We start from the raw sequence: 23,303 nt of genomic DNA on the forward strand, positions 1-23,303 counted from the left end.
GAGATTTTTCAGGACACTATTCATCCATCAAATATTAATTAAGTGCTAAATGCGTGAGTTCTGTACCAGACACAATAAATATAAAGCTAGGTGAGACATGGTCCCTTTCTCCAGGCTCATACTGTAACCAAGGAAAGAACTCTATAAAGTGTATGTTAATGGCATAATAAGAGCCCAAAGGCTTCCCAGGTGGCGCTAGAGGTAAAGAATCCACCGTCCAGTGTGGGAGACCTAAGAGACAAGGGTTTGATCCCTGCGTCGGGAAGATCCCTTGGAGAAGGCCACTCCAGTATTCTTGCCTGGAGAATCACATGGACGGGGAGCCCACAGGGTCACACAGAGTTGGATGTGGCTGAAGTGACTGAGCATGCACATAGGGTGCCAGCAGAGACTTGGACATGAGTAGGGATGAGATCAGGAGCACTGAGCTGGGTGGAGATAGAGGTTTCATTCACGAGCTATTCAGAGTGCCTAGCAACCTAACACCTAATAGGCTCTTCATAAGTGCTGTTGACCAGCCAGTGGAGTGAGCCCTCAGTCAGGGCCTTTAGGGGGTGACATTTGAGCTATTCCGAAAAAGCTGTGGAAAACATTGTCCAGCAGGAGAAGCACATTCTGGACAGAATGTGAACAAAAATGAAAGAAGGAGCCTGGGACAGAAAGTGTGGGGCGGGGGGACCTCATAGGAGCAGCAGAGTGTCCCAGATGGCAGAGTTGGAGAGATGATTCTAAAAATGGGAGTCAGTTTGAAGGCTTTGGCCATTTTCCTGTTGGTCAGCAGGGCAAGGAAACTTGGGTGGTTTTTGAGCAGTGAAGTTATATCAGTTTGAGGTTTAGAACCCCTGCCCTGGCCCCTTTGCCCTGCACAGGATATTCTCTTAAGTAGAAAGAAACCGGAGAGGAAGGCTGAGGGAAGGTTGAGGAGGGGTCCAACCAGGCAGCTTGTGTGAAAAGAGAGAAACAAATTTGGGAGGAACTGCAGGCCTATTCTGTATCATAGAGGAGACAAGGGGGATTGCAGCTTTTAAGGGACTCCCGTCCGCCCATTGACTAGCTGAACAAACTCCTGCAAGTCACTTTATCCCCCAGAGCCTTAGTGATTGCAGCTGTACAGTGGGCGCAGTTGTATGTACCTGGTAGGATTGCTGTGAGAATTAACTGAGAGGCTGGTGGTCTCAGCACTTAATGTGGCTCAGCATAAAAAATAACCAACATTTATTGAACTCAGACCAAGGCTTTTCCTGTGCTTACTTAGGCCTCACAGTAACTTTGTGAAGTAGCAAGGGTTACCATTCTTATCTCACAGATGAGGAAACTAAGGCACAGAGAGGGTAAGTAACTTTCCCAAGGTAGCTCACCTCGTAATGGGCAGGGGTAGGGTTTGAACCTGCAGGCAGACTGCAGTTCTGGATACCTCGCTACAGGCTACACTGTCTTTAGGTATGATCCATTATTGTTAGTCTGGAGAAGGCAATGGCACCCCACTCCAGTACTCTTGCCTGGAAAATCCCATGGACGGAGGAGCCTGGTGGGCTGCAGTCCATGGGGTCGCTGAGGGTGGGACACAACTGAGCGACTTCACTTTCACCCTTCACTTTCATGCATTGGAGAAGGAAATGGCAACCCACTCCAGTGTTCTTGCCTGGAGAATTCCAGGGATGGCGGATCCTGGTGGGCTGCTATCTATGGGGTCACACAGAGTCAGACACGACTGAAGTGACTTAGCAGCAGTAGCAGCAGCATTATTGTTAGTCTTCATCAAACAATCTCAGTCCTCAGTCCTGGTTTCCTGGCTGTGGAGATTTTGAGGGGCTTGCTCCTTAGAAGAAAAGCTATGACCAACCTAGACAGCATATTAAAAAGCAGAGACATTCAATTACTTTGCCAACAAAAGTCCATCTAATCAAAGTTATGATTTTTCCAGTAGTCATGTATGGATGTGAGAGTTGGACCATGAAGAAAGCTGAACACCAAAGAATTAATGCTTTTGAACTGTGTTGTTGGAGAAAACTCTTGAGAGTCCCTTGGACTGCAAGGAGATCCAACCAGTCCAATCGTAAAGGAAATCAGTCCTGAATATTCATTGGAACTGATGCTGAAGCTGAAACTCCAATGCTTTGGCCACCTGATGCAAAGAACTGACTCATTGGAAAATACCCTAATTCTGGGAAAGACTGAAGGCAGGAGGAAAAGGGGAAGACGGAGGATGAGATAGTTGGATGGCATCATCAACTCGATGGACATGAGTTTGAGCAAGCTCAGGGAGTTGGTGATGGACAGGGAAGCCTGGCGTGCTGCAGTCCATGGGGTTGCAAAGAGTCGGACACAACTGAGTGACTGAAGTAGACTGAACTGAGGAGAGCTGGGATGTCTAGTACCTGATCTTTTGATTGTCTCTCTCCACACTCCAGTGACCTATCCCTGACTTGGTTCTCTTAGGACTCTGTCCAGGCACAGAAATGAACCTGATCAATGAAAGTCTGCTGTGAAAGGAGGCAGAGAGGGGGCAATAGATGAATGAGTTACTTTTCTAGAAAATACATCTACATTTTAACTAACTTGCAACTAGATGAGTGACCAATTTCAAGCCAACAGGGAATTATTTTTGAGCTGAAATCACACCCTTTGGTTGATTCAGCCTGCCTTTGTTCATGCCCCAAGTGTTACTTACAAAATGCCTCTACTTTGCTCCCTTTTCTTTTTTTTTTTTATTAAGTAATTTGTTTTTAATTGGAGGGTGATTGCATTACAATATTGTGTCGGTTTCTGCCATACTTCAACATGAATTAGTCATAGGTATACATATGTCTCCTCCCTCTTGAATCTCCCTCCCACCGCCCACCCCATCTAGATTGTCACAGAGCAAAGTCTGAGCCCCCTGTGTCATATAAGAGCTTTCCACTGGCTATCTGTTTTACATATGGTAATGTGTATGTTTCAGGGCTACTCTCTCCACTCGTTCCTTTTTATTCTTTTGTTTTTCTTTAAAAAAAAAAAACTAATCAACTTTAATTGGAGGATAATTACTTTATAATATTGTGATAGTTTTTGCCATACCTCGACGTGAATCAGCCATAGGTGGACATGTGTCCCCCCATTCTGAACCCCACCTCCCACCCCTCCCCATCCCACTGGGTTGTCCCAGAGCAACGACTTTGAGTGCCCTGCTTTGTGCATTGAACTTGCACGGGTCAACTGTTTTACATATGGTAATATATATATTTCAATGCTATTCTCTCAAATCATCCCACCCTCACCTTCTTCCACAGAGTCCAAACATCTGTTCTTTATATCTGTCTCTTTTGCTGCCTTGCATATAGATTCATTGTTACCATCTTTCTAAATCCCATATATATGTGTTAGTATACAGTATTTGTGTTTCTCCTTCTGACTTACTTCACTCTGTATAATAGGCTCCAGTTTCACCTACCTCATTAGAACTGAGTCAAATGGCATTCCTTTTTATAGCTGAGTAATATTCCATTGTATAAATGTACCACAACATCCTTATCCATTTGTCTGCCCGTGAACATCTAAGTTGCTTCCATGTCCTAGCTGTTGTAAACAGTGCTGCAATGAACACTGGGGTACATGTGTCTCTTTCAATTCTGGTTTCCTTGGTGTGTATGCCCAGCAGTGGAATTGCTAGGTTGTATGATACTTTTGAACTGTGGTGTTGGAGAAGACTCTTGAGAGTCCCTTGGACTGCAAGGAGATCCAGCCAGTCCATCCTAAAGGAGATCAGTCCTGGGTGTTCATTGGAAGGACTGATGCTGAAGCTGAAACTCCAGTACTTTGGCCACCTTATGTGAAGAGTTGACTCATTGGAAAAGACCCTGATGCTGAGAGGGATTGGGGAGGAGGAGGAGAAGGGGACGACAGAGGATGAGATGGCTGAATGGCATCACTGACTCAATGGATGTGAGTTTGGGTAAACTCCGGGAGTTGGTGATGGACAGGGAGGCCTGGCGTGCTGCAATTCATGGGGTCGCAAAGAGTCAGACACGACTGAGCGACTGAACTGAACTGATGGCAATTCTATTCCGTTTTTTAAGGAATCTCCACACTGTTCTCCATAGTGGCTGTACCAGTTTGCAGTCCCACCAACAGTGTAAGAGGGCTCCCTTTTTTCCACACCCTCTCCAGCATTTATTGTTTGTAGACTTTTTGATGATGGCCATTCTGACCAGTGTGAGATGATACCTCATAGTGGTTTTGATTTGCATTTCTCTAATGATGAGTGATGTTGAGCATCTTTTCATGTGTTTATTAGTCACCTGTATATCTTCTTTGGAGAAATGTCTGTTTAGTTCCTTTGCCCACTTTTTGATTAGGTTGTTCATTTTTCTGGTATTGAGCTGTATGAGCTGCTTACATATTTTGGAGATTAATTCTTTGTCAGTTGTTCCCTTTTGTTCTTAACACTATGTCTCTGATGATGATATTCATTCTAGTTCATTGAAGAAACTTTAAAAAGAAGCAAACAGAAGGAAGTGTAACTCTCTCAGAATAATCTTCCTACATGGCAGTAACCACTAAAGACTTTATAGAAATTGTCATTCTCTTTTTTTCTCTATGTGTACATGAAGTACATCTGAATATAAGGCAAAAAGGGGGTTTTGTTTAGCCAGATATTATCCATCTTAAAAGTGGGTATTGTCTTATCTTCAGGTTCCTACAAAGTCTCTCATAAAATGGGCATTCTCTTTATAATTGTATTTTGAGCAACAGGGTACTGTTTGGACAAAGACTTGTTATCCTGAAATCACCCCTATCAGTGCAAGTTTTAGGTCTTTGTAGAAGTCACATGGTTGAATTGCTCTAAAAGTAAGTGATGAAAGTATGACCATCCTACCTGAAAACATGACTTCACAGGCTGGGTTGGATGCCATTAAGAACAAGTCTTTAAATGAACACTTTTAAGAGCAATGGAGATCACATACAGATCCAATAATAATACCAATTTTCTTAATCAGATGTAAATGTGTATTTCTCACTCAGGATCAAATTTTCAGAGACAGCATCACCTACTAAGTCAAAGAGTTTGTCACTGACAGTGAGAAGTATTAGATGACTAGAAAGGAATTCTACCAATAATGAAGACATTGAAGATGAGTGTATAACGCTTGAACAACACTTTTACATAAAATATGATTTCAAAAAATTTTACAAACCAATTATTCTATATGGATACAACTTGTAATATGAATATGAAGTAAATATGTTTTCATCACATTCCTGAAGGTTTATAAACTCGAGTTAACAAAACTTTTCTTTACTGTTTTTGTATTCTCATTGATAAAATGGAAGATCTTTTATTTGAAGCTACCTTATATTCAGGTATATGTGGTAATATATATTCTTTGATTTTTAAACAAAAAATAGGATCACGATACACATTTTTTTTTTGTAATTCCTTTTTATGCTCTATATGGTAGGACTTTCCTGGTGCCTCAAGACAGTAAAAAATCTGCCTGCAATGCAGTAGACCCAGGTTCAATCCCTAGGTCGAGAAGATTCCTTCCATTATGACTGTTTTCCATGACTTAATCTTATTAACCACCTCCTTTCTAATGGTTACATTAGAATGGCTGGATCAGCATTTCTCAACCAATCCCCTCTTGTTGATGGGGAAGGGTTTTTCCCTACTTATTTACTGGTATAATCTTGAAGAATATCTTCATATATAGGTCTCTTAAATATATCCATGGCTATTTTTCTGAAGCTAAATTTCTAGAAATGAAATTGCTGGGTTGGAGCCTTACAAAATTTTAAGGTATTTAATATCAATTGCTAGGTTGTACCAACCAATAATACTTCGATTATATTTTAGGAGACCATTTAATTATTGTCCCCTTGTGATAATGTCTTAATTAATTCTTAGTAGCTCTTTTATGAAATCATTTTTTTGCTGTCCAAAATGTTTGTTCTGTCTCCCTCCTTCCTTCTTCACCCCTCAGGCCACTAGATTAGTATTAAATACAGGTTAGAGGATTTCATGTCTGTTTTGTTGTCCAAAGCTATTGATTGAAAATATTTGCTACCACTGGGCTCAGTGAGATGTCTCTGCAGCACCATGTGATATATTACCCCTTTCCTGTGAATGACATTAAATCATTAGAAAACATCACTGAGTTCTATGAGATCGAGAACCTATATGACTTTTCTTAAACTCAGAAGAATGGTATTATTGCACTTTACCGTAATAGGGCTCTTTTTGTTTCCATTTGCATATGCTGCTGATCTTTATACTATACAGCCTCAGAAAATAAGGAAGCTTGAAAAGCCTTCATTATATCAGAGAGAGATTGCTAGTTGGCCACCAAAGAGCTTCCTTTTCATTCTTCACCAGTTACCTGAAAGCCACCTTGCTACACGCCAAAAGCCATGTTCCCCAGCTTCCTTGACCATGTGGCTTGGTTATGTCCAATGATATGTAAGAAGTTCTAGGAAGTCTTAAAAAGGATAGGTCACACCCTTCTCCACCCCTTTCTCCATCTCCTTCCTTGGAGCATAAGTGTGATGGCTGGAATACCAGCACCATTTTGGACTTAGAGGAGGAGGAGGACCACATCGTAGGACTGATGGAAAGGAAAAAACATGGTTCCTGATGAAAGAGAAAGCTCCATATGGTCCTTCCTGACCCTGATTTCTTTTCTATGAAAGCAAAATAAACTTCTGTGCTATTTAAACCCCTATTTTGGAGGGTCTCTTTTACTGAGAGTCTGGCATAATTCTATCTAAAACAAGGATCTTAACAATTTTATGACCATCTGTCTTCCTATTCTCTTTCCTATATTAATTTTCTTTTTCTTATCTTATTACCTGAAAGGGATTCCTTAACAGAAATAGGGCCCCCCAATCATGTAGAAGTACAATGGATATTGTTCATATGGCAAACAGCCTTAGGACACTGCTTTACATAATCATATTTCCTGTGTTTATTTACATGTGCTGTTTGAGGCTGGTTGGTTTGTTGAATGACCCCTCCCTTCCTCCTTTTTTCCCCAAGAAAAGAAGCGAGAGTGGTCCATATGCAGAACTCACCAGAGCACAGCTCTATCAGAAAATAGGAGGGATGTCAGCCCCCTGGAGTATGAGGAAACAGTTTGCTGAAACTGACAGCCCCAAGTAGTGAGCCTGCAACTTCATGGGACCTGCCACCCTGACTGTGAACCAGTTGTAGGCTGCATTTGTCTACCTCCATGCTCACTTTTCTTACTAACATTATCTGTGAGTATTTTTTAGGTTTACCCAGCTCTTTCACCCAGCGTTTCAAGACACACAACATTTTACACAAAACATTACTATTACAAAGTTGAATCAGGACTTCCCTGGTGGTCCAATACTTAGGACTTTGCCTTCCAGTGCAGGGGATTAGGGTTCCATCCCTGGTCATGAAGCTGAGATCCCACATGACTTATGGCCAAAAAACAAACAAAAATAAAACAGAAGCAATATCGTAATAAGTTCAGTAAAGACTTTAAAAATGGTCCACATTAAAAAAAATCATTAAAAAAAAAGCTGAATCATGAGAATCATGGCAAAGAATAAATAAAAGAAGATAGAAAAATATGAAAGCATGGAGAAAGGAACGAAGATCAGAAAATTCCAGATTTCAGTCACGGATGTACAGTAGCACTGTAAACAAGACTTTTTAAAATCTGGTGACGTAGCAAGAACATCCTTTGATGCCTCTTTTTCAGTGAAGTCACCTTAAAAGCAAACAAGGAAGCCGAGTAGGCATATCCTGTTTATGCATCTTGTTAAGTGTGTGTGCAGGGGAAGCTGAAACCTACCGAGTATTCTTTCAAAAATGCAAACCTGCTTCTATCCTGGCACCTCCTACTCAAAGTCAGCAGGATAAACTTCACCCCACCAGTCTTCCCACCCTTGCTTTCTTAATACTAGATCATGTGGTACATGAATTAATACAGTCATTGAAGTGGATTACAGGCACTGTGTTTACTATGTCCTACTTCAGTGTGTGTTTCACTTCCTGATAGCTTTCCTGATAGCTCTGTTGAGTGTTATTACTTAGTGGCAAGGGGTTGGTGGAGCTGAAGGGGTAAGCTTAGAAATCATGCTTTCTTAGATTAATTAGTATGTTCTAGCTCCTAGGAAGTGTCTTTTGGTGCTCTTAAAGAATTCACCTCAATTATTCGTATTGGCATGTAGTCTCCAAGCGATGGTGTGATTTTTCAAGGGTTTTTCAAAGAAAGGCTTAAGCAGATCCTTTTTCTCTACCCATTATTATCCTTGTCTGTGTGTCCCTGATCATTTAAACTGACTTTGACTATTCAGTTCAGGTCTGTGTTTCTTCCTCTTGTCTCTGATTAAATCTTTTGGTTCTGAGAATGTGTGTCCTGGGCTTCATGGCATCTGTATATGGAAAGTTAGAGCAGAAGTCGTAACATCCTAGGTTATCAGACTCAGAGAATCTCGGAAGACATCATCACCTCTTACACTTCTTTTAAAGATTTTTTTTTTTGATATGGACCATTTTTAAAAATCTTTATTGACTTTGTTACAGTATTGCTTCTATGTTTTGGTTTTTTGGCCATAAGGCATGTAGGATCTTAGCGCCCCAACTAGGGATCAAACCCACATCCTCTGCTTTGGAAGGCAAAGTCTCAACCGCTGGACCACCAGGGAAGTTCCCACATCTTATATTTTATAATCTCCTCCCAGCAAGGTGGGATCCTTTGTCCCCATTACATAAAAGTAGATTTAAGCCTCAACCACCTGGTCCTTCCCACTGTCCCACCCCACCTGGCTCTGTGAGACAATAACCAAAGCTCATCAGAAGTCTGGGCATCAGGTCCTTCCTGGTTGAGAACTGTCTTGGAATATATCATCCTGATGGAAAAGAGCACTGGAGAATTATAGAATCCCAGAGGCTTCTCCAAGATAATTCACTTTCAGCTGTTCTCAGTAAAAGCCACATAAAAATGTCCAACAAATCATAGAAAAAATGACCTCATAGAGTAGTGTTTAACCATAAACTGGACTGAAAAAATCTGTTCATCCAGAGAGAGAAGATCTCTTCAAAAGTTCGACAAGTAAGAAAAATGGGGAGGATAAAGTGACAATGTGTCCAGTTTGGTTCCCATTGTCTTTCTGGGAAGGAGTCAAGAAATGGTGTGGATTCTGTTCTCCTGGCCCCAGCCTCATTTTCAATTTTCTCGGAATATGTTCCTTTGAAGTTTAAGCTGATAGATTGATGGCATGTTTAAACGGTTGAAAGCCATCCTGTTTCACTGAAACACAGGTGCTTTTCTTCACTCCAGCAGGAGCATCTGAACTCTCTCCTTGGGTATTTGCAGAGAGAGAGAGCTAATCTACCTTGTGAGGCGTGCACAACCCCTGTGTGGTTCACTTCACTCGCCTGGCAGCCGAGGAGGAGTTTAATAAAATGTTAGTGTGCAGATTCCTTAGAGGATATTGTGTCTTGGGTTTGAATCAGCACATGGAAGTCAGACCAGCCTGGTCCTCTGTCTGTCTGTGGCATGTTGCTCTCCTTGTGGCTTCACTCGAGCAGGCGTTGTGTGTATATCATGGTGCTGGGGTCACAGGATGACTTGGTACAAAAGAACTGCGTCACTTTCAGAAAGGGTCCGGTTAGTCTGCAAGTTCCTGTTTAAAATGGGAATCTGGTCTAGGTTTTTGCATATGTGTCAGTTCTGTGCATAAGGCCAAGTCTTTCTCACACACTTGTTTCCTTATATCCTGTTTCTTTGTGGGACACTTAAATAACATGACTTAGTACTCATTTTGTTGCTCATGTTGCAACATGATTTTTTTACTCACTTTGTCTTGGCAACCTCTTTCTTCTGCTTTTTGCTGCTTCTGTAGAAGTAATTTAGTTATTTTTTAAAAAACCTTCTTAATCTTTAGATTTTTATAAGAGAACAGTCCTGGCAGTATGAAGTGCCGTTTGCAGTTATTCTGTACACTGCTGTCAGCTTTACTTAATTTTGCCAGCCATGTCCCCTCTCCTTCCCATTTACCATAGCCATCATCTGTATGACCTGTATAGGCGGGGTGCAAAGGGGTGTGTCAGTGAAGGAACATTGACTTTCAGGATGCCTTCTATGTGTAAGGCTTTTTATATATTGAACCCTGATCAAATCAAACATTTGAGGTTAGAATTGCCAAACCCACTTTGCAGATACGGCAGTGGAGGCCAAAGAGAGTGAAATGACTCGCCGAAGGCTTTTCATCTCCTTCTGCAGTTGATTGGGCTTCTTTGGTGGCTCAGCAGTAAACAATCCGCCTGCAACACAGGAGACACAGGAGACGTGAGTTCAGTTCCTGGGTCAGGAAGATCCCCTGGAGGAGAGCATGGCAACCCATTCCAATATTCTTGCCTGGAGAATCCCATTGTCAGAGGAGCCTGGGGGGCTGCAGTCCATGGGGTCTGCTCTTTGGGGTTACAAAGAGTCGGACACAACTGAAGCGACTGATCATGCTTGCACTGCAGTTTATCAGGATTTGAAACTGGATCTCTCCGACTTCAAAGTGAGGTGCTTCCCCCAGGGCCACGTTCATGTAACAGTGCCTCTTTTACCAGTCCTATTTGTCTGTAGTAGAACTGATCCTGAAAGTGTTTTTAAAAAAAAGGCATAAGAAAGTAAGATAGGTACCTCTGGAAGTGAAGAAATACGGCCTAAGCAATAGCAACAGCAGAATGATGTGAGGGTTACAGCTTGGGACTGTGTTTGCAAGACTGGCTGATCACAGACAGGAAAGGGGGCCCTCTTTCTGGGTGATATGTTTGGATGAGTAACTTGTCTTAGAGAAATTCAGGAAGCTTAGGGGAAGTGATGAGAGAGAAAAGAGAAGGGACAGAGCACTGAAAAGCAATCAGCAGCGAAGATGAAAAATAAGGGTGATCAGCTGGCTGTAGCCAAGACAAGAAACCCCAGTGGAGGGAGCCACAGGCCCAGGGCAGTTGATGGGAGCCTGTCATGGAGACTCTGTATCATCAGTGCCCCATTGACCATGAGACCCAAGTCAGTACATAAATGTTTGGTAAGTGAAGGAATCAACAGGAGGAGGGTTGTAAGAGAAGGTAGCAAGAGAAGATGAGGTGTGTCAGTAATCTTGATTGTAACATTTCAAGGTTGTTTGTGACCAGAATTCTGATCAACATTAAACATTCAGTAAAACTTGGAGAAAAATGGTAGCCTGGGGTCATGGGTGCAGAAGCAGCATCATTTTCTGAACTCGTAGTGCAGATTTTCAAGATCTGATGTGAGAGAGAGATGGGTGAGTGAGTAGAGGGAATGAGAAGAGAACAAAGCTTCACTGTGTTGATGATGAACAAGGCAGAAATACTGTTTTGGTTGGCTTTGTTGGATTGAAGGACAATGACAGCAACAATACGGAAAATGTTTGTACAATAAGAAAACTATATTGAAGAAAAGCAGGGCTGCTTCCATTGCCTTAATTCCTTACTTTCAGTCTCATTTTTGCAAAAATGTGGTCACAGCATGCTGCCTGAGAGATGATGGTATTCCAAGGGCATCACCCCTTTGGGGGAGGAGACAAATGATTCAGAAGTAAGGGTGCTGCTGAAGTAATTGTACACGTGTCAGTCTCAGGACCTATTTATTCCACATTTCATACCATCTGCTTCTTGTCTGTATCCATCGTGTATCCCAATAATTCATTTCTAGAAACCCAAGGCCCCAGATCTCCAGCTTTCCCTCCTAACTAAGCTGATAGGGAGGAATTGACCCAGCTCTTTCTTACTCCCTCAAAGCCCTTGACCGAAGCAAATACCTGTTCTTTGCACAAGACTTCTATTCAGCCAGAGCACACAGCTATCAGTTTAGACATAAACTCAGCTAACAAGCTCCTCTACCCCTCCTCTCCCCAACCCTTCTCTTCAATTAAGAAGATCTGGGTTCTGTAACATAGAAAGTTTCACGTTGGACGCCAGCATTCTGGAGATGGTTTTCACTCAGATTATTCTCTGTGCACTGCCTATCCTGCTTCATAAATATTGCTCTCCCAACAAAATGTTACCTCAGAGCCCTGACCTGAACTGTGAGCCCAGCTCCACCATCCATTCTGGGCTAACACGTGCCTCGTTGAAACCCTTCCACCAGAAAGGACTCCTCCCTGTCCATCTTTTTGTAACAAAAGACCTGCCCTCATTTCTCTCCATGCCCAGGTTGATACTATCCCCAAACAGGTCAGTGATGGGCATCATCAGAAAAAATATTGTACAATATGAAATGTGCTCTGCTATGCTTAGTTGCTCAGTCATGTCCAACCCTTTGTGACCCCACCAGGCTCCTCTGTCCATGGGGATTCTCCAGGCAAGAATACTAGAGTGGGTTGCATGTCTTCCTCCAAGGGATCTTCCCAATCCAGGGAATGAACCCAGGTCTCCCACATTGCAGGCAGATTCTTGACCATCTGAGCCACTAACAAAGCCCAAGAATATGGGAATGGTTAGCCTAAGCCTTCTCCAGGGGATCTTCCTGACTCAGGAATTGAACCAGGGTCTCCTATATTGCAGGTGGATTCTTTACCAACTGAGCTACCAGGGAAACCCCAATATGCAATATATCTAAATAAAAGCTGATTAAAGGTGAAGTCATGTGTTTAAAACATTTAGGGAAAAATGCATTTCTTTAGGGGAATTCTTTTATTTCCTCCTCTCCCTCCCTTACATTACTGAATTATAACTCAACTCCACAGTTATTACTAGGCTTAACATCGGTAAGGGTGTTTGGCAGTGTTGAAGATTTGCTGACAGCAGAAGTACTGAATTCTGAGTTCACTGAATTCCGTTGTGTCATCTACCCTGAGGGAGCCAGTGATGTCTCTGCTGATTTTACTTTTGCATTTCATTTAGATTCCTTTCCTGAGTTCTCCTAAGGACATAAATAAAAAGAAGTCTTTATTTATTGAAGTGGCTCCATGGGTTGTGAAGGAGGAGGAGGAGGAGGAGGAGAAGGGATACAATAGGCAGAGATGATACAAAGAAAGAGAAAATATAGTCTTCTGGGAGCCATGAGAAATTCAGCTGAGGAGAGAAGAAATTAACGGATTTGCATTAGAATAGCATTAAAGCAGTAAACATTATAAAAGAGGTCACCAGGAGGAATACCCCTTATCACCAAGTGACTGATCAGGGTTGCACGTCCTCCTGGAGAGGCCAGAGCTGCCTTCCTGGAGGAAACATGCCTTACCTGAACCTTGGTGGGTAGCCAGATTAAAATGGGCTTGGATGTGAGCAGGGGATGAGGTTAGGGCAGAGCAAAAGTGAAAAATAGGATTGAAGGGGCAGCTTGGTTGCCACATTGTTGAGGGCCACGAATACAAGCTGAGTTTTGAGTTGCCCCTGGAAAAGGCCACTGTAATAACCTGGAAGTGGTGGCCCAGACAACTGGTGGGGGCAGAAGCCAGAGGCTCAAGACCTGTCAGGAGGTTTTTGTGAAGGTGTAGCCATGCCTGGACAGACCAGAGGAGTGGGAAGGACCCTGCACAAAAATGGTAATGGTAGGAGAAGAAGATAAAAGTAGAAGTGAAAGGCACATATTAAGGGAGTAGTCAGTGGGAATTTGGTGAATATTGATGGAGTCAGGATGGAACAAGAGAGAGAAATCAGAGAAGACCCAGGGTTCTGAGTCTGGATTCCTGAAAGCATGGGAGGTAGAAGCGTGGATGAAAGCATAGGAAAGTGAGATGTGTGGCTGTAATTTATAAGGTGGTCTTGTTCTGGTGCTTCCATTAGATCTGCTAAAAACCCTGTAGGGGCTGTGATTCCACTAGAAGAATAATATTCTGCCTTAGGGAAAAATAGATGGAGACCAAGTCACGTTGACCCACGTTACAATATACATACCTGTTCACCCATTGTTTGTAGCTGGAACTCATAGCCACTTGGAGAGGAGTGTAGTTTATCTTCTTCAACCAAGTGAGATGTCTAGGGTTGAGATAACTTCCTCTCTTAACCACTTACCACTCTATCATAACCATTCTTTCTGCTAAGTCATAGTAGCATGTTTTCATTTACTTTTTAGTCGCCAGCAATGTGCCTAGTGGCCATTAAGCCTGGATATGGCCATGTCCATCATCAACAAGGGTAACATTCCTTTTGATATCCTGGCATGAAAGTAATGCCAAGGAGAAGCAGTCTCTGAAGCTCTGTTTCTGTGTAGCTTAGGAAAGGTGTCCCTTTCATTGGCTGGCATTACAATAATGAGCATCATTTCTCAGTTGTGAGTGAAGGCAACTTGGTCTGTGTTTGTGGACTTGGCACTGTCTTGTGTGTGGCAGCTAGCCCACTGACCTCATCATTTGGATTCCCCGTTCTTGTAGTGGAACCAGCACCACAAAAGTGAAATGCTGTATTTTCCAGAGTCACCCTACATGTGATTTTTTGTTTACAATGACATAATGCTTTAAACGTTCGCTCATCCCTCCCCAGATGGCCGCAAATGTGGTGGCTTGAAGGGTGAGCTCACGCGGAGGAAAAGGATGCAGACTGTCCGTCATAAAGGGCTCGATGAATCACTGCTGACTGTGCTTCTGGAGCTCAGCTATCCATTCAGAAGTGTTGGCTGAAATTTAGGCCATTAGAAGCAGAAAGTTTAGAATCCTGATGGCTGCCCCCGGGTCTCAGCAGGTCAGTGTCTTTTTCAGCTACTTTGGGAGAAGCTACTGCATTTTGGAATTGTTACAAAATGAGGAGTTGACTGCCCAAAGGTGACCCTCTTTTTTGAATCCAGTCTGCAGTGTACCAGGCATAAGTGTTATCACCAATAAGAAAATGATGCCTCATAAACTCGTCTAGTTCAACAGCTGACATGCAGGTCTCCAGGCAGCCTGTGAGTGTGGAAAGGATCACCTACTCGGAATTCACTGAACATTCATGTCCGTCATCCACGTATCACAGAATCCATCTTCACGTGTTGGCTTTTGGGTTGAAACTTCCTTATTACTGGTAAAGAAAGAAAGTGAAGTCGCTCAGTTGTGTCCAACTCTTTGTGACCCCATGGACCGTAGCCTTCTACGTTCCTCCGTCCATGTGATTTTCCAGGCAAGAGTACTGGAGTGGGTTGCCATTTCCTTCTCTAGAGGATCTTCCTGACCCAGGGATTGAACCTGGGTCTCCCACACCGTAGGCAGACGCTTTACTGTCTGAGCCACCAGGGAAGTCACTACTGGTAAATGCCAGTATAATCAGCTAGTTGCTGCTCTCTTCTCCCCAGTGGTCATTCTGAGACTCTTCTCTTGGATTTTCCCAGGTTGGGCTAGTTGGTACCTGTGTGAAGGTTAGTTTTCTGTGTGCGCGCGTGCTCAGCTGCTTCATTCGTGTCTGACTCTGTGACTCTATAGACTGTAGCCCACCAGACTCCTCTGTCCATGGGATTCTGCAGGCAAGAATACTGGAGTGGGTTGTCATGCTCTCCTCCAGGGGATCTTCCTGACTCAGGGATCGAACTCGAATCTTCTGCATCTCCTGTACTGCAGGCGGATTCTTTACCACTGAGTCCCGGGGAAGCCCAGAAGGAGTGGTGAAAGTGAAAGTGAAGTCGCTCAGTCGTGTCCAGCTCTTTGCGACCCCCTGGACTGTAGCCTACCAGGCTTCTCCATCCATGGGATTCTCTAGGCAAGAATACTGGAGTGGGTTACCATTTCCTTTCCCACCAAAAGACTGCAGTAATAATAACATCTAAGCAACCTGTGTGTCTGAAAAAATTTTTCGTGTTTCTTATTGAATACTCACAAACAACTCTGTGAACCGGGAAGTATCAGATGAACTCTACAGATGAGAAAATGGAAGTTCAGAGATTAACTTCAGGTCAAAAAACTAGCCAGGTAGAGGGTCAGGATCCTAACCAGACCTGTCTGCATTCAAATTCTATGTCCTTACTCCTCCGCATTCACATGAGAAGAGGCTTTGGATCCAGGATATGGCTTCTGGGTGTTCCATCATGGTAAATCAGGGTGCTGACTGGAGCTGGTTGTTCACAATTTACACTGGTTTACACTGGAGTGACGAGGAAGGCAGTGGCAACCCACTCCAGTACTCTTGCCTGGAAAATCCCATGGATGGAGGAGCCTGGTAGGCTGCAGCCCATGGGGTCACAAAAAGTCGGACACGACTGAGCGACTTCACTTTCACTTTTCACTTTCATGCATTGGGGAAGGAAATGGCAACCCACTCCAGTGTTCTTGCCTGGAGAATCCTAGGGATGGAGGAGCCTGGTGGGCTGCCGTCTATGGGGTTGCACAGAGTCGGACATGACTGAAGCGACTTAGCGGCAGCAGCAGCATACTGGGGTTAAACCACTGAAGATGATGGAAGGATACTGGTTCCAGACTCAGTTGGTCTCAGTTCCAATCCTGTCACTTTTTGTTAGCTGTTGTAGCCTTAAGCAAGTTACCTAATCTCTTGGAGCCTCAGTATCCACCTTGGGAAATGAGAATAACAGAACCCCAGGCTCTCAAGGTTTTGGAGGTGGACCTCAGAGATATTATGGCTTTGCTTCCAGACCACTGCAACAAAGGGAACAGTGCAATAAAGGAAGGCACACAGTTGTTTTTTTTTTTCATTTCCCAATACATATAAGTTATGTTCACACTATACTGTAGCCTGTTAAACGTGCAATAGCATTATGTCTAATAAAATTGAACATAACCATAATTAAAAACTACTTTGCTTCTGAAAAATGCCAGCCATCATCTGACAACACAGGGTTGCCACCAACATCCTATTTGTAAAAAAGACAATATCTGCCAAGTATAATAAAGCAAAGTATAATAAAACAAGATGTGCCCGCATTGGATGAGTCTGCATACATAAAAGCACACAGCACAATGCCCAGCAGAGACGAAATGCTTTGGCAGTGTTAGTGCTGGGTCAGCATCACCATCATTGGTAGGACCAGTTCTTCTAACGCGTGACTTTCACCATCAAGCCAGCCTCTTGCTGGCTACAGATTTAAACACTTGAATACTGGGCTGGACTATTCAGGTTAAACAGACCACTTTATCCTAGATTTCCAGGCACTCTGAGAACCCTTCTCTCCTCTGTGTTTTAAGACTTCTCTGTGCATCTCATCCTCCAGCAGGAATGCCACCAACTCAAGGTATAGTCTAAGAAACCCCCAAGACTTAGGGGGATGACTACTTTATCCCACCAGTCATTTCTTTACTAAAATGACTCTTTCCTCTGCCTTCTTGTTGATACCAAACCAGAGGGGAGTTTCATGATGATGAAGAATGAGAGGGAGGGAAAAGGATGGGCCAAGGAGGGGGTGAGTAACAAAATTGGAAGAGCTCTCTGGGGACCTCTGGACTGTGGCTGGGCCAGTAAAGGTGGGGGTGAGGGGCTTGTGTGAAAAACATCCCTGGGGAATCAGAGAATATTCCCCATTCACAGTTTTCCTTTGGGTCAGCTCCATACAAACTTTATTTTTAACAGATATTAATACATAAATGTAGCCTACCTAAAGACAGCTCTTGCATTGCTTAGTTTTGACATAAAGAGCAATTTGTGATCCCAGGAAGCACAGTTACCATTGTCCCCCTGTATCCATGAGGGGTTGGTTCCAGGATTCCCTCAGTTACCAAAATTCACAGATGCTCGAGTCCCTTATAGAAAATGGCATACTATCTGCATCTAACCTATGCACATTCTCCTGTATATTTTAAATAATCTCTAGACTACTTATAGTACCCAATACAGTGTCAATGCTATGCAAATAATTGCCAGCATATAGCAAATTTAAGTTTTGTGCTTTGTGGAACTTTCTGGAATTTTTTTCCCCAAATATGTTCAACCTGTGTTTGGTTGATTCTGGGTGGCGAACCTGAAGATCCAGAGGACCAGTTGTAGTAGTCTTCATTTTCTAAGGCACGTGACTCCTCACACAGAAGACACTCTGCCCAACCAAAAAAAAAACCTTCAAACACAACACCTTGACCACACAGCACAGCGCTGAGCCAGCCAGAGACTGTAAAACATCAAGGAGAGAAGGCCAAATATTTGCTGTCCCACCTGGCTTCTTTTTTCACTCTAATTATCTCAAGTGGCTGAAGATCACTGAATCACACTGCATTCTTTCTGACCTTAATGTAAACCATCTGTGAGCTAGCGAATGGTATCTCCCCAGCCTCCCTGAAGTCCTAATAAGTAACAGAGTTTTGTTTTAATCTTATGGTTACCAAAGGGGAAGGAAACCTGGGTCTCCTGCGTTGCAGGCAGGTTCTTTACCACTATGCCACCGGAAGTCCCTAAAGGGGAAGGAGGAATATGGAGAAATTAGGACTTTGTGAGTAACATATACACACTGCTGCTGCTGCTGCTAAGTCGCTTCAGTTGTGTCCGACTCTGTGCGACCCCATAGACGGCAGCCTACCAGGCTCCGCCGTCCCAGGGATTCTCCAGGCAAGAATACTGGAGTGGGTTGCCATTTCCTTCTCCAAACATATACACACTACTATATAAAAATTGGATAATCAACAAGGACCCACTGAATAGCCCAGGGAACTGCATTCAGTATTTTGCCATAACCTATAATGGAAAGAATCTGAATAAGAAAAGCCATATATGCATGTGTGTGTGTGTAACTGAATCACTTTGTGGTACACCTGAATGTAACACAACATGGTAAATCAATTATTTGTGCCTTGTGAAACCTGAGGAGGTACCCTGGCACCACGGCTAGCGCTACAGGGAGGGGCTCTGGAAGGGAGAACTACCACCGTGACCAGTTGTCACTGAGGCTGCGTGAGAGGCTTAGCACCCCCGCATCCCCTCAAAACCAGGGTCCACCTTCCTCTCACACCCCAAGCCATCACCCCCAGAATGGGCCGTCCTCACCTGCAGGGTGGCATTCAGCCTCTCAGACACAGCTCCTGTGTTCTCTTGGAAGGAACTTTGGATGTTGTATGGGCTGGAAAAGAGGGGAAGTGTGTTGCTTTTTTTATCTAACAACTTATGACTGTGTCAACACATAAGACAGTCTGTCAAAGCTTTCTTCTCAGTGTTGCCGCTGTGAATTAATTTTGAGCGGCACTTGTGAGCAGTAAACACTTTTGCGGTGTGAGCAACTCTTTGTGCGGGAGGAGTTGTCAGCAACTCGCTGTCCCCGTCCCCGCCCCACCCCGTAAGCGGGGAAGGGAACAGAGGATGCCTCTTCCCCGGCCAGTCAGGTTGACTGAGGTTGGAGGAGCAAAAATTGGCCTCCACGCTCATGTTGTGATTCTGTCTTTTTGGACCACTGGGCTGTCAGATCCTCAGACTGGAGGACAGCCTTGGTGTATTGAGTTGAGAATCCGCAGGACGAAGCCTGATCGGCATGTTCTGATCATGTCCAGCCAGTGTGTGACATCTGACCCCCATGTTTTTTAGTTGTTTCTGAGCCAGGAACCTGTTCTGTACCCAGTGAAGTGCATACAACTCTTATCTTTCCTCAAGAGTGAACATTGAGAGAGAGGTGTTCCTTTTCGCCTAAACCAGGCATCTGGCCGCCTCTTACTATTTTAGAATTGGTTCTAGACTGAATGGTCCACATCACTTTTGCCCTCCAATTATTCAAGAAGGTATCACCGTTTAAGAGCAGGACAAAAAAACTCAACAGTACATGTGCCAAACACTGATTGAGAGAGATCTTTCACAGTTTTTATACTGATTTTCTGTGAAGTTAAATATTCTTTTTGAACCTTATTCACAGAGATAGAATAGCCATTCACTTCACTTAGGTCATTATACACACACACACACACACACACACACACACGTGCATGCTCAATTGCTTAGTCATGTCAGACTCTGTGACCCTTTAGACTGTAGCCCACTAGGCTTCTCTGTCCATGGGATTCTCCAGGCAAGAATACTGGAACAGGTTGCCATCTCCTCCTCCAGGGGATCTTCCTGATCGAAGGATACAACAAACATCTGCATTTCCTGAATTGCAGGCAGATTCTTTACCTCTGAGCTATCAGGGAAGCCTACACACACACACATATATATACTTATATGTATGAAATATTCACTATTACTCTTATACTCTTTGTTTAAAGGCCATTTTTTCTGCTCTTTGCATCCCTTGTCCAAATATTCCAGTCTGCATCGGGCAGCCCCCGGGCTCCCTCCCTGCTGCACTCTGACAGGAGTGTGGGGAGTATCTTTCAGTTACAACAGTGAGCTTCCTTGCTCTGACCCACATTTTGGAGCTGTGTTCCAGAGTTCCCTGTCCCTTTAAAACCCGGAAGAATCTATTGTGCACAACACTCCCATTCTAGCGGCTATTGAAATCTATTTTAGGCTGCATAGTTCTGAAGGCTTGTATGCTTCATATGTTTACACAGGACCTGCTGTAGAAGGTCAGGCTTAGCTTTTTATCCGAAAATTCCTTTCTTCAGGTCCTACAGTGGGACCTGCTCGCTTTCACTTCCTGAAATGTGGTGACTAAGACCTCCGTCAGGCTGTTCACATCCCACAGAGTGGGGTCTGAACACTTTCTCTCCTCAACACCCCCTCCCCAGTGCCTGGCACACTGCTGTTACTGTTCATGAAAAATGCTCAGTAAATGAAGATGGCTGGTTTGTTACCGTTCGGTCTATAAGCAGAGCTATGGCCAGCAGAGGATGGCAGTGGCGAGGGAGTTGGGTTTTCATCATCGTGACCACGGGACTGTCAGACCTTCAGGTTGGAGTGCAGCCTTGGTGTACTGAGTTGAGAATCTGCAGGACAAGGCCTGGTCTGCATGTTCAGCTCGCTTCCAGCCAGTGCATGACGTCTGACCCCCATTTGGCATCATCTTCAGATTGAAGGAGATTTCCGGGGGCCCTGTGAGAAGACCCCTGCCATTTGTCAGGGCTAGAGGGTCTGTGTACAAGGTGTGAGTCTGTGGGGGATGCCTCTGTGACAGAGCAGGCAGGGAACATGAGGGCAGCACACATCCTGTGGAATGAAGCCCGCTCTGCATGCCCTGCTTATGTCCAGCCCATCCACCACCTCTGACCCCCATTTTTTTCAGCTGGTGCCAAGCTGGGAATAGTTTTACTCCCAGTGATGTGGGTACAGCTGTTCTCTTTCCTAAAAAGTGACCATTTGGAGAGGAGTGTTCTTTTTCAGAGGCAAACACTGTTTCTCCTGCCTGCCCAGGGGGAGGTTTGCTCATTGTTCCTGACTCTAAGAGAGATACTAGTAGGGAAACCATATCATGCCAGACTCCAAAGGGTTAACTAATGATGCCTTTTAAATGGGAATCATCATGAAATGTATGTAACATAAAAGGCAAATGCAAAATGCTTAAGTGACAGGTGGCGTCGTTTGAAAAGGATGTGGAGGCTGATCCCAGAACTGCGATCGTACACAGCTGCATTAATTTGCCTAATCACTGGATTGCTGTAACCAGTGTCTATAAATAAACACACAAACTAATCTTTTGATTATCCTTTTTATGGCACGTTCTCTGCTCCCTTCCTTCTTTTTCTTCTTCTTGTCTTTTCATTGTGATTAGAGAGTATTTCAAAACTCTGTAATTCTGCAGATTCTTCATCCTGGACAGTTCACAAAGAGAGTGATACAGATGGCCAATAAATGTATGAAAAGATATTCCATTTTTAAATCATTTTTAGAAAAATGCAGGAAGATATCAATGAACTGCCATGTTTAAGTATCAGATAGGCAGAGATTAAAATTATTGTGATAACCCCTGTGTGGCTTATGTATACAGTTTATGCACTGGTGCAGTATTTGGCGAAGGTTTCTGGCATTATATATCCAAACAGTAAGTGTGCCCATCACTTGATTTATCAAACATACTTCTCAGGATTTGCCCAAAAATAATATTGGCAAGACAGAAAGATGCATTCTCGAGGATTCCTGTATCAAGAGTGTTTGCAGCTGTATGAAAAATGTGTGAAAATAGAAATCATAAAAAGGGGACAGATTAAATAAATTCTGGTACAGAAAGGAATATCACATACCCATTAACAAAGATCATATAGCTCTGTGTTTATTATTGAGGACAGATGTTTATAACACCTTGATGTGTGATAAAAAGCCAGTCAAAGAACAAGTGTATTCTTTGACATAGTATGTTGTCAGTTATGTGAAATCAATGCTTCTCAAATACTTACATGCAAATGCAGGTTCCAATTCAGAAAGATTGGGTTGAGATCTGAGGTTCTGAGCCACTGTCAAAACTGACAGTTCCCCAACTCTTTGCCAGTGCTGCTCGCCTGTGGACCACACTTGGAGTTGTGAGGTTAAACTGTACGCATACATCTGTGTGCCAGTAAATGGTGGGGATAAATGTGTGGAAGATGGTGAATCTGGGTGATTTTTACTTTCATCTTTGTGTTTTCCTGTATTGTTTAATACTTTATAATGCACCTATATCATCTTTCCATACACAATAGAATGGATTTTTAAAATAAAAACTAGCCTATTAAAAAATTAAAAGACGCTTGCTCCTTGGAAGAAAAGCTATGGCAAGCCTAGACAGTGTATTAAAAACAGAAGTATCACTTTGCCAGCAAAGATCTGCATAGTCAAAGCTATGGTTGGAAGGCATCACCAACTCGATGGACATGAATTTGAGCAAACCCCTGGGAATTGATGATAGACAGGGAAGCCCAGCATGCTGCAGTTCATGGTGTCACAAAGACTCTGACATAACTGAGCAACTGAACTGATGGTCTTTCCAGTAGTCATGTATGGATGGATGTGAGAGTTGGACCATAAAGAAGGCTGAGTACCGAAGAGTTGATGCTTTCAAACTATGGTGCTGGAGAAGACTCTTGAGAGTCTCTTGGACAGTGAGAAGATCAAACCAGTCAATCCTAAAGGAAATTAACCCTGAATATTTATTAAAAGAACTAATGCTGAAGCTGAGGCTCCAATACTTTGGCTACCTGATGTGAAGAGCCAACTCATTGGAAAAGACCTGACACTGGGAAAGATTGAGGGCAGGAGGAAAAGAGGGCGACAGAGGACGAGATGGTTGGATGGCATCACTGACTCAATGGACATGAGTTTGAGCAAACTCTGGGAGATGGTGAAGGACAGGGACGCCTGGTGTGCTGCAGTTCATGGGGTCACAAAGAGTCAGACATGACTTAGCAACTGAACAACAGCAACGTTAAAAACATGTCTGTTTTTTAAAAGTTGGCTTCAGATTTACCTCTCAAACATTTAAGGGAGGGGCAGAGCATCTAGGCCAGTTATTCTTACAAAGGCTAGGTTATCAGAATCACATGGAATACTTTTCAAAAACACAGTATCTCAAATCTGACCCCAGAAATTCAGATTCAACCAT

This window comes from Capricornis sumatraensis, chromosome 13 (genome assembly GCF_032405125.1).
Source record: "Capricornis sumatraensis isolate serow.1 chromosome 13, serow.2, whole genome shotgun sequence".
NCBI classification, from domain to species: domain Eukaryota; kingdom Metazoa; phylum Chordata; class Mammalia; order Artiodactyla; family Bovidae; genus Capricornis; species Capricornis sumatraensis.